Genomic DNA, 11,669 nt, shown 5'->3' on the forward strand with positions numbered 1-11,669 from the left:
CAGAATAGTAGGCACAGGTTTGATCATGCCGATACTGTAGTGACTTTATGTCAACTCGTACAGTAGGAATGGTCATGATATGGCCTGCTTTTTTGAGCCTTTCGTACAGTTGAGCCATCGGTTCAGCTAAAGGCATATATTGTCTTCTATCGATATTTCCCTTGGGTTTGGGGGCAGCAGGCTTGGTAGCAGGGATATGAGTAGGTCAGGTTGTTTGGACTTGGATGGGTTGGGCATTATATACAGGGTAGGAAAGATTTGAAAATTTTGAAGGCATTTGGTAAGGAGGAGGCATTTGGTATAGTAGGGTTTAATATGGCATTAGAGGTTGTAGTGGGTAGAAGGAGGTTGGATATAGTATTTGTGGGTAAGGTAAGGTAGGTAGAGAGGGGTTTTCATGGTTCGGGACATTCTCTGAAGGTTGGGCTGCCATTACTGACCCTATCTCTTTCTTCTTCTTATTTTTCGCTGCTCCTGCCGATTGAGTGTTTAAGCGGATAATGCTACCATTCTTAAGACACTCCTCGAATATTTCTCCTATTCGGATAATTTTGGAGAAACTCTTGTCTGTGACCGTTAAGATTGTTAAGGTACTGTGGCTCTTGCGCCTTGACAAAATATTTCTTTATTTGTTGCTCTTCAACTGAAGGTCGAGCTCTCACAGCCTCTGGGCTCCATCTCATGGCATACTCACGGAAGGATTTATTCAATTTCTTCCTCATCGCCTGCATGTAAATCCAACTAGGAGTGTTGTCAATATTGTACCCAAATCTATCGACGAAGCTAGAGGCCAAGTCAAGCCAACTTTTTCACATTTGATTCAATGTACCATGTGAGAGCCTCTCCCGTGAGGCTTCTCATAAATAGCTCTATCTGAATTTTCTCATTCTTTGCTACACCCGCTAGTTTGTCGCAGTACACACGCAGATGTTCCTTAAGATCTCCAGTTCCGTTGTACAACTCAAACTTAGGAGGTTTGTACCCCTTCGGCAGCTCTATATATGGATGGATGCACAAGTCTTCGTAATTGAGACCCTTCATACCTTTGTTTCCCTCCAAATGTCTCAATCTCTCAACTACAGCCTGCATCATATAATCATTCTCCAAGTTCTCGGATGTGATTTGAGGACATTTGAGTGGAAGTGTTTTAACATAGATGGGTTTAGGTTATGGCTTCCGAATGCGTGATGATGGTATATGTTTGGATGCAGAGGCTTTTGTGGAGAAGGATAAGCGGAATTTTTACGTTCTTGAGTAGGAATATATAGAGGAGCTATGGTATTTTGGAGATTTTAGACATTGGTTAGAATTTAGGGCTGGAGATAAGGTGTTGGATGGTCGGAAGAAGCTTGGGATTTTGGGACGGCAAAGTTATCGGCTTGTAGTTCTGGAGTGTTCAGGTTAAGGGAAAGCTTAGCCAGGTTGCATACTTAAGCCAATTATGCTTGTAGTTCTAGGATTCTTTGTTCCATTTTCATCATCATTTTGTTCTAACCGATGACACTATTCCCTTCTAAACTAGTACCCTCTTTTTCTCCAACAATATGATGATCACCCATTGTTTCTTTTCCTCTGGAACTTATAGGTAAAGGAGAAGGAGAAGGAGAAGGAGGAGCCCCTTTTGATCTAGTATGATAGGCCAGACTGCACAAATCAACCTATGGGAGGGGGAAACAAGACAAACAAAACAATAATGGTGAAGAAGTTAGTGCGTTAGTGATAAAAAGAACAAACTAGATTAACACATAGCACATTGTTTGATGTGTACAAGATGGGAGCCTCTTTTGAGCCAGAGGTAGGCCTATCATTGTTTGAGAGATAATTATGCCATAAAATAATGTCATTTGCTCAAAGATAAACCCCCAAAAGAAAATAAACTTTATTTCATTCAAACTGTTGTAACATTGCGATAAATAAATACAAGAAAAATGAAGGCTAAACTACATTCAAAATATGTCCTCTTCTTGCTCCTTCTTGTCAGCTTCTAGGGCCTTGTCAAAGTGGTGGCGGCTTGTCAAGAGATAATATAATGCTAACTTTTCTCCCATGCTTCCCATATTAGCGCATTTTTGTCCCTACTTGTCGAATTCATCTCGGAGCTCTTGCACCTTTCTTTCCATTGCTAGAGCATGGTACTTCCAAGATTCCAGTTGTTTCCCCATGTTGGAGATTTCTTTGGCATTGTCCATAATTATATGGCGGTTGCGTGCTTCAGATTCTAGTCCTCTTCTTGAACTTGCAGTAGAGGGCTTGTGCTTCGACCTCCTTGTCATTGATATGTCTACCCCTTTTGATGCCCGAGGTCACTTTGTTTTCCCAATCATCATGCAACCATTCAATATAACCCACTGTGTAGCCTGTATTGTATTTATCTGGCGCAATGCTCTCTATGTCTAGGCGGGTCTTTTTACCATAAGTCTTGGCAATGCCATGGCCATTTGGAATCTTATCATCTTTGTAGTCGACTCGGTATGCCTCCATATTAGTAACTCGTGGGATTAATTATTGCCTTCCTGCTTACCTCATCACTCTAATAGGAAAGTATTGTTGCAGTCCATGAAGTCTTGTCAAAATCAAGGGTTTTTGTTGTTGAGTAGAAGTCACAAAATCTGTTCTCGGGAACCATTGCAACATCCATTGGACGGAATCTTCAGTCATAACCCCCAACATTCGATCCCACTTCTCTGCCTCACCTGGTCACTTGATACTTTTGACTCCCAATATAACTCAAGTATCATAGGCAGTGATGTTGATTCCAAATGATCTAGGCATGCTTTGTACACCATGGATTTTCTGAAGATGCTCAATCAACCACAACGTCCAAGGGACCGATAAATATCTGCTACTATCATTGGTACATTCGTGCAATCCCCCTTTTGAATCCCATTGCATAAGGCATCATCTACGGTGATCAAACGAGTGTGCACTACTTCCTTTGCTTTGATTGGGAAAGCCATCATTCCTAGGAAGTAAACGATGAATGCAAAGATTCAGAACCTTCTGCTACGTATATTTATTTTCCTTGCCAATGGGCGAATCTCTTATCCAAATAACTATCAGGCATTTTCGACCGCATCACATATGCTACTAGTCGACTGCCATGAAAGCCCAATTTGTTGCTTGCTTCTTGTAAAGTGACACTTTTGGGAATGATAACCTCAGCCCTTTGCCACCTCATTATTGTTGGAAACATCTTGTTATCTACGTATCTTCCGATTTCCTCCAAAAGTATGGTCATTTCTATGTCTCCGAACTGGAATACTGATCTCGTTTCATCCCAAAATGTAGTAGCAGCTTCAATTAGTTCTCTACAAGGGGTGATGTTCTTGAGGGACGACAAGCTTCCCAATGCTTTCTCTATCACACTTTGTTCATAATTTCCCAAATCTGACCACCAATGTTTCATGTGCGGCGGCGTGCACCAAACTTTGCCAAATCTTGGGTATGAGGTCAGGATGGCCATTAAATTTGCAAAACAAAATGTTAGTCTACCCTATCCCCCCAAAGACCAAATGACATTATTTTGGCATAATTGTCTCTCAAAATGCACATAAATAGTGAGACACTCTTTTTGGGATCTTGGGATCCCTTATAACTTAAGGCCAAGTTTTATAGCATGATATCCTGGTTTTGAGAATGTTTATTCCTTAGTAAAAGGATAAACAGTTAAGTTCTAGAAATAAGAGTGGTTTTGACATGGTTCCCCCAAGTAGACAACTTGAGAGTGGGAAAGCTTGTGATTGTCAACGCACTGCTAATCGACTGATCCACAAGGCATTTCTTGAAGGATGTTTTAAGAGAGAACATCCGTGCAACCACGCAACCATTCGTAAAAGGAAAACAAAGGAGGTTCCAAGCGAAGGAAGGTATGAGCGAAATGCCAATTATATAAAAGCAGTAACACATAGCACATAATAAAAATGACATTCTAAGCAATATACAAATAAATAAGCATGATAACATATAAGCAATAACAGGGGAAAAAGGGAAAGGAATAGACATAGAGTCATTTGAAATACACATAAAAAGGGAAAAAGGGAAGAGACTAATAACACATGATGTAAATAAACAATAAAAGGAGAACATATAGAAATTAAATCATGATGTCAAAAGCAAACAATATTATACAAACATAAAAACACATAGAGATGACAATAATTTTTCGTTTGACGACAAAGACACAAAAAATCAAAATCAAAATAAAATAAAAAGAAAAGAAAAAGATAATAGGTATCTCTTCTTCTAAACAAAAAGAAAAACTTATCTAGGTATGGAAGTTGATTCCAATGATTATGACATGTATTTTTAATTACACAAATAGATCCAATCACCAATCATTATTAACTTTTGCCCATTTATTGAACTTGAAATTGAGCCAATCTTGAACTTGTTCCTTTTGTATTATAATTTCCCTTCGGCTAATGACACCTCAATGGGTTTTTGACAACAAGCCTATATCATTTTCATTTCTTTCTTATCTCACCATCGCCTTATGGTGCCCAAAAGAGTTTTCACCAATAAGACTCTCTCATTTCATTTTTCTCACAACTCACTATCGCCTTATGGTGCCCAAGAGGTTTTCACCAATAAGACTCTCTTATCATTTTTTTTAAGAAAATAAACACCCAAAATATGAAATATCATGTACCTATAAGATGTTAAGCCTTGACATTATCAAATATTGATCTGAAGGTCTTTCTTTGATTGTAACTTGGCTTTTGGAAAGGGTTAAAACGAAAAGGACGACATGAGGCTCAAAAATTTACATAACATTGGGTGAAGCATACAACTTTTGGAATTGACTCTTTTAAGGAAATAAACTTTTGCCCCAGTTTTATTTCATTCTAGGTAACTTGAAATTTTTTTCAGTCGGACCGAACCTACAGTAGGGCTGCCTACATACCTTGTCATAGCAAGAATCAGGTAACCGTAGTTCAGGAAAGTCATTCTTTTGCTTGATTTTGGATTGTTGATCATTTTTTTCAACTTTATTCTTTTTTTTCCAACTTTTTACTTTAATTTGATTCCAAAAGAGGGGTACGAAGAAAAATAAAAGCTCAAAAAGGGTAAGCAAAGGTTGATATATTATTCGGACAGTAGAACAGAATGCCTTCATCATTTCAATCTTTTAAAATACAACTACAAAACATATATAACATAATTGTACATGAATATCATACATAATATCTCTTAACTACATCAACATTGACCGGTATTCCTTCCATTTTGCCTTCTACATCAGTCAAATATAATGCACCATTAGGTAACACCTTCTTCACCATGAACGATCCTTGCTAATTAGGAGAAAACTTGTCTTTGGCTTCAATATGATGGGGAAGGATGCGTCTTAGTACTAACTGACCGGTTTCAAATTCTCTATATTGCATTTTTCTATTATAGGCTCGAGTCATTCTCTTTTGGTACAGTTGGCCATGACATACTGACACCAGTCTTTTCTCATCAATCAAACTCAATTGCTCCAATCGCGTTTTGACCTACTGATTATCATCAATTTTGGCTGCCACAACAACTCGAAGAGATGGAATCTCAATTTTTGCAGGTATAACCGCTTCAGTTCCATACACAAGTGAGTTGAGAGTTGCATCTATTAAAGTCCAAACTGTAGTACGATAACCCAATAAATAAAAAGACAACTTTGCATGCCATTGTAGGGATTCTTGTACCATTTTGCAGAGTGTTTTCTTTAGGTTCTTGTTGGCAGCTTCCACAGCACCATTCGCCTTCGGGCGATAAGGTTTTGAATTCAGATGCATAATCTTAAATTGTTGACACACTTCTTACATCAGATGACTCTTTAGATTTGCAGCATTATCTATGAGAATTATCTTTGGAATGCCGAATCGACAAATGATGTTAGAGTAAATAAAATTGACTACTGCTTTCCTGGTCACAGACTTAAAATTCATTGTTTCTACCTACTTCGTGAAATAATCAATGGCTACCAAGATAAACCTACATCCATTCGAGGCCTTCAGTTCAATTGGTCCAATTACATCCATTTCCCAAGCCACAAAAGGCCATGGAGCAGTCATTGTATGTAACTCAGATGGAGGGCAAGGTATCAAGTCCCCATGTACCTAGCATTCGTGACATTTACGAACAAAATGAATAGAATCTCGATCCATGGTGAGACAATAACAACCTGCTCGAAGTATTTTCTTTGCCCAAAATATACCCACTCATGTGCAGTCCACAAATCCCTAAATGTACTTCAGTCATGATTTTTTAAGCCTTTTTTGTATCTATGCACCTTAAATATCACAAATTTGGAGTCCTCTTACACAAGATTCCCCCACTTAGGAAAAATCTGCTAGCTAGTCATTAAATGGTTCTCTTTTGGTTATCATCGGCATGTACGGGATATTTTTCAATATGAATATATTCTTTGATATCATGGAACCAAGGCTCCCCATCAATTTCTTCCTCAACCACATTGCAATATCCATGTTGATCACGGATCTGTACATGCACGGGGTCAATATGAGTTTTGTCAGGATATTGGAGCATCGAAGATAAGGTTGCCAAAGCATCAACAATCTCATTATGATCTCTAGGAATGTGCTTGAACTTTACTGATACAAATTGTTGATAAAGATCTTGCAAATAACCTCGATATGGTACGAGTTTTGAATCACGAGTCTCCCAGTCTCCTTGGATCTGGTGGACTAGTAAATCTAAATCTCCTAACACCAACAGTTCTTGTATTCCCATGTAAATAGCTAGTCTCAAACCAAAAACTAAACAAAATAATTCATGATTCTTTTTTTTAACTTGACTCGTGAAGGTTAGTATGACCGCTAAATTGAATTTAGATGCAAAGAATAATTTTATTCAAAAATAAAGAGTGAGAGAAACATAAATGACAATATTTTTTTCCAAGGGAGAACACTTATTGAAACTAACTCTATTGAAAATTTTGCAATAATAGACCTCTAGATAATTTTAACTATGTGTTTGGGAGGAAATACCCTTAAGTACACTTAAGAAAATAAAATAAAATGACTTAGAAAAATAAATTATTTTACATATGAAATTGTACAAAAATTTCAACCTCACGACCCCGAAAGGTTCAGGATTGTTAAATATATGATTACATATTTTATTACTTTATAAAAATTCAACTCATAACCCCTAAAGGCTCAAGCTATTAAGATTTGTATTAAAATTAATTTTGAGGATAAAAAGGAAAAAAAATAATATAAAGATAATAATACTCATGAGAATAATAACTTTTTCTGTTTAATTTTATTTATTATTTATATTATTTTTTCAAAAATATCTTTCAATAAATTTGTGAATAAATATTTTTTAAAATACAGGGTCGTATCCCGGGTAGGATTTTCTACGTATCTCACTAAAGAGTGAGAATCAGACCCTCGTAGTTCATGAAGACTGTAAAACTATGTTACTATATTTTTAAAAATTTGCCTTTCTTTTAAAAATAAAATTTTCTTTGAAAAATAATTCACTAAATTTGAGGATAATATAATCTCTTGCATTTTAAAGTTGCCTAAAAGCTGGTCAACAATCAGATATCCTTCCAAACAAATGTCAAAGAGCATGTAGGATGCACATGTTGGTCATTATAAAAGGGACACCTGTTCTAGACAGACTCGACCCTGGTACCGAATCCCACTAAGTCAAATGTATGCAAATAAAGTAGAACCTAATAGGGAAATCCAGATTCTGAGTTTCAGTTCTTCTAAGTATAACCTAATAGGGATAGGTGTCTAGACTAGCTTACCCAAGCGGACACTCAAGTCGGGGAGGGATAACTTGTTCGGTAGCAGTGCTACTCCGCCTTCGTCGCCGATCCGAACCCCGCCTAACATGTGAGACTAATAATTCTTCACCAGGTGATTTGACACTCTGGCTATCTTAAAAAAGAAGGTAGGATGCATGCGTTGCATTCCTTCTATCCTATTTCAGAGACTCAAAGAAGGTACGCGAGAATAGACAGTTTATAATACAGTTCAACAATATCAAACGATAAATGAGCAACAAGTAGTAGATTAGGCCAATAAACACAATATCAACAATAATTAAAGCAAGTATAAGTCAATAATCAAAGCTCAAATTCTTTTTAGTCCCCAGCAGAGTCGTTAGAGATGTCACACTCTTTTTTCGTTCAAGGGTCAAATTGAACACTGGTTGAGAAAAGGAGAGGGATTAATTGTAAATTTTGCTTTTCTAAATGTTCAAAATAGACCCTTATATTTGTGTTTATACTAAAATCATCCTTATATTTTAACATAAAAACATTGATGCACTTCATTATGTATTTGTTGAATGGTGCAAGTAGCAATCCAATCTCATGTCTCTTTTCCCATTTCCAAAGCCCCCAACCTCACCACTAAGACACCCACCACGACCAAACTCTCCTAACTAGCTACTCCTACCTATGGACACATTCCTAGGATTACTACCCCGGCTACACAAAATCTTTCCTAACTACTAGCTACGACTCAGCCATACATACTAACCTTCTACCCTGATCCGCGGCCCCCATAGGAGCCCGAACATATGGTTGTGCAATGTAAAAAGGATACTGGGGGGATCGAATGAAATATAATGGCTTTTGTGGAGGAATATAGTGTCGTGGATGGTTATATGAGTCTTGGACATAGTTTTGAGATTGAGATTGTGCATATGGTTGATGCACACCTCTCCAATTTTGTCATGGACCTAGCAATAGTAAATACATCCTCTTTTCTTTTTTTTCCACTAAAACTTCCTGCACAACTTTGAATTGCCTGTGTTGTTGCTTTCAAAGTGTCCTAACTAATAATCTTTCCTAACTTAATTCCATTCTCTACCATCTCTCCAACTTTAATATCCTCAGTAAATGTCCTTCCAATAGTAGAAAGTAAATGATGGAAATAATCAGGTTCTTATGCTTGCAGAAAGATATCCATCATTTTAGATTCCTTTATCGATGGTCTAACTCTTGAAGCCTGCTCTCTCCATTTGACAATCTATTCTCAAAAAATTTAAGTCATTTTTTTCATATTGGAAAGCGTAGTATGATCTGGCACTATCTCAATGTTATATTGAAAATTTTGAATGAAATCCCGATCCATGTCATCCCACACATGCCAATGGAAAATGTGTCGGTCAATAAATAATTCAGGAGCTACCCCTGCCAAGCTTTCTCCAAAGTAAGCCATGAGCAATTCTTTTTTCCCTCCTGCTCTCCTTAATTGATTGCAAAACTTTTTCAAGTGAGCTACAGGATCGCCATCACCTTCTTATTTGTCAAACTTTTGCATTGTGAACCCCAACGTCAAATGGACATTCGAAAAGATACACAATATTTTGTATGAAACACCTTTTGGTTCTCCTAATCCTTACATATTTATCATACTATGTTCCAATCTTTTTACTTTAATAGCCATCTCCTCTTGTTCCTCATTCGCATCAATCTTCTCAATCACTCTAGGGGAATCGTGTTGATGTGCAGGATAATGTGGATTTTGGGGTTTGAAAGTCATTTAAGAAGGGTACAACAAGTCATGATTTGGTTCTCCCATATTATTCCGTACTATTGATTGAAGGCCCGTAATAGTTGGTGCTACAGAAGTGAAAAATAGGTTATTTGTGACAGACGGATTTAGTGGGCGCATGGTAGAAGTACCTGCAGTGCCAGGCACATTAGCATAGGGGCCGAATCCATGGTAGAAGTACCTGCAGTGAAAAGTAACTAATTTTGCTCCTCTTCACTATCAGACCCTATACCCTCTTTGCGGGTCATTTTTTTCCCTTATATCTGGTGTTGTATAGATATGATGCCAGTTTAAACCAAAAATCAACCACCAATTACTTTATCTTTACTGTGACCAAGTAGCAAACGGGTGAGTGTTACATATTTAACACATTATAATGACACGTTGTATGTTATGCTTCTATATGCTTTGTCAAACCTATCATGGAAGGCTTTGTGTTTCATCCTGCCTTTTCTAGGCGCATTTTTCAAAAAGTTATGATCGAACCCTTTGGAGGGTTACCCACGTATCATGCCAGGATATGAATCAAATCTTGCGTAGTTCGAAAAAAAACTTAACAAAATAATTGATGATTCTTTTTTTTACTTGACTCGTAAAGGTTAATATGACCACTAAATTGGACTTAGATGAAAAGAATAATTTGATTCAAAAATAAAGAGCGAGAGAAACATGAATGACAATATTTTTTCTAAGGGAGAACACTTATTGAAACTGACTCTATTGAAAATATTGCAATAATAGACCTCTAGATAATTTTAACTATGTGTTTGGGAGAAGATACCCTTAAGTATACTTAAGAAAATAAAATAAAATGACTTAGAAAAATAAATTATTTTACATATGAAATTGTACAAAAATTTCAACCTCACGACCCCTAAAGGTTCAGGATTGTTAAATATATGTTTACATATTTTATTACTTTATTAAAATTCAGCTCACGACCCCTAAAGGTTCAAGCTATTATGATTTGTATTAAAATTAATTTTGAGGATTAAAAGGAAAAAAATAAGATAAAGATAATAATACTCATGAGAATAATTATTTTTTTAATTTAATTTTATTTATTATTTGTATTATATTTTCAAAAATATCCTTCAATAAATTTGTGAATAAATATTTTTTTTAAAATACAGGGTCGTATCCCGGGTAGGATTTTCTACGTATCTCACTAAAAAGTGAGAATCAGACTCTTGTAATTCATGAAGACCTTAAAACTATGTTACTATACTTTTAAAAAATTTTCTTTCTTTTAAAAATAAATTTTTCTTTGAAAAATAATTCAGTAAATTTGAAAAATAATTCACCAAACTTGAACTTTACCGATACAAATCGTTGACAAAGATCTTGGAAACAACCTTGATATGGTAGGAGTTTAGAATCACAAGTCTTCTAATCTACTTGAATTTGGTGGACTAGTAAATCTGAATCCTAGTAAATCTGAATCTCCTAACACCAACAGTTCTTGTATTCCCATGTAAATAGCTAGTCTCAAACCCAAAATGCATGCTTTGTATTCTGTCATATTGTTTGTACAGTAGAATCAAAGTGGGCTGTTACATGATATATTGTCCTGATTCAAAAATAAGGACTGCCCCTATCCCTACTCCTTTCACATTAGCAGCTCCATCAAAGAACATCTTCCAACTTGAATAGAAATCATTAAAATAACCTCATCAACACATAATACCTCTTCATCCGAAAAATAAGTCTTTAATGGCTCATATTCTTCACCAATAGGATTTTCAACCAAATGATCCGCTAAATCTTGAGCTTTCATTGTAGTTCGAGTCATATAGACAATATCAAACTCTGTGAGTTGCATTAGCCATTTCACGAGTCTACCTATGGGCATAGGCTTCTGAAAAATATACTTTAAGGGATCCATACGGGAAATGAAGTAAGTAGTGTAAGATGACAAGTAATAATTTAGCTTTTGTTCTACCCAAGTTAAGGCGCAATATGTCTTTTGAAGAAGAGTGTACTTAGCTTCATAAGTGGTAAACTTTTTTCTAAGGTAGTAGATGGCCTGTTCTTTTCTACCTGTCACATTATGTTGACCCAATACATAACCAAAAGAATTATCTAACACATACATATGCAATATTAAGGGTATTCCAGGCTCTGGAGGAACGAAAATAAGCAAAT

The sequence above is a fragment of the Capsicum annuum genome, chromosome 1 (assembly GCF_002878395.1).
Source record: "Capsicum annuum cultivar UCD-10X-F1 chromosome 1, UCD10Xv1.1, whole genome shotgun sequence".
NCBI lineage: Eukaryota > Viridiplantae > Streptophyta > Magnoliopsida > Solanales > Solanaceae > Capsicum > Capsicum annuum.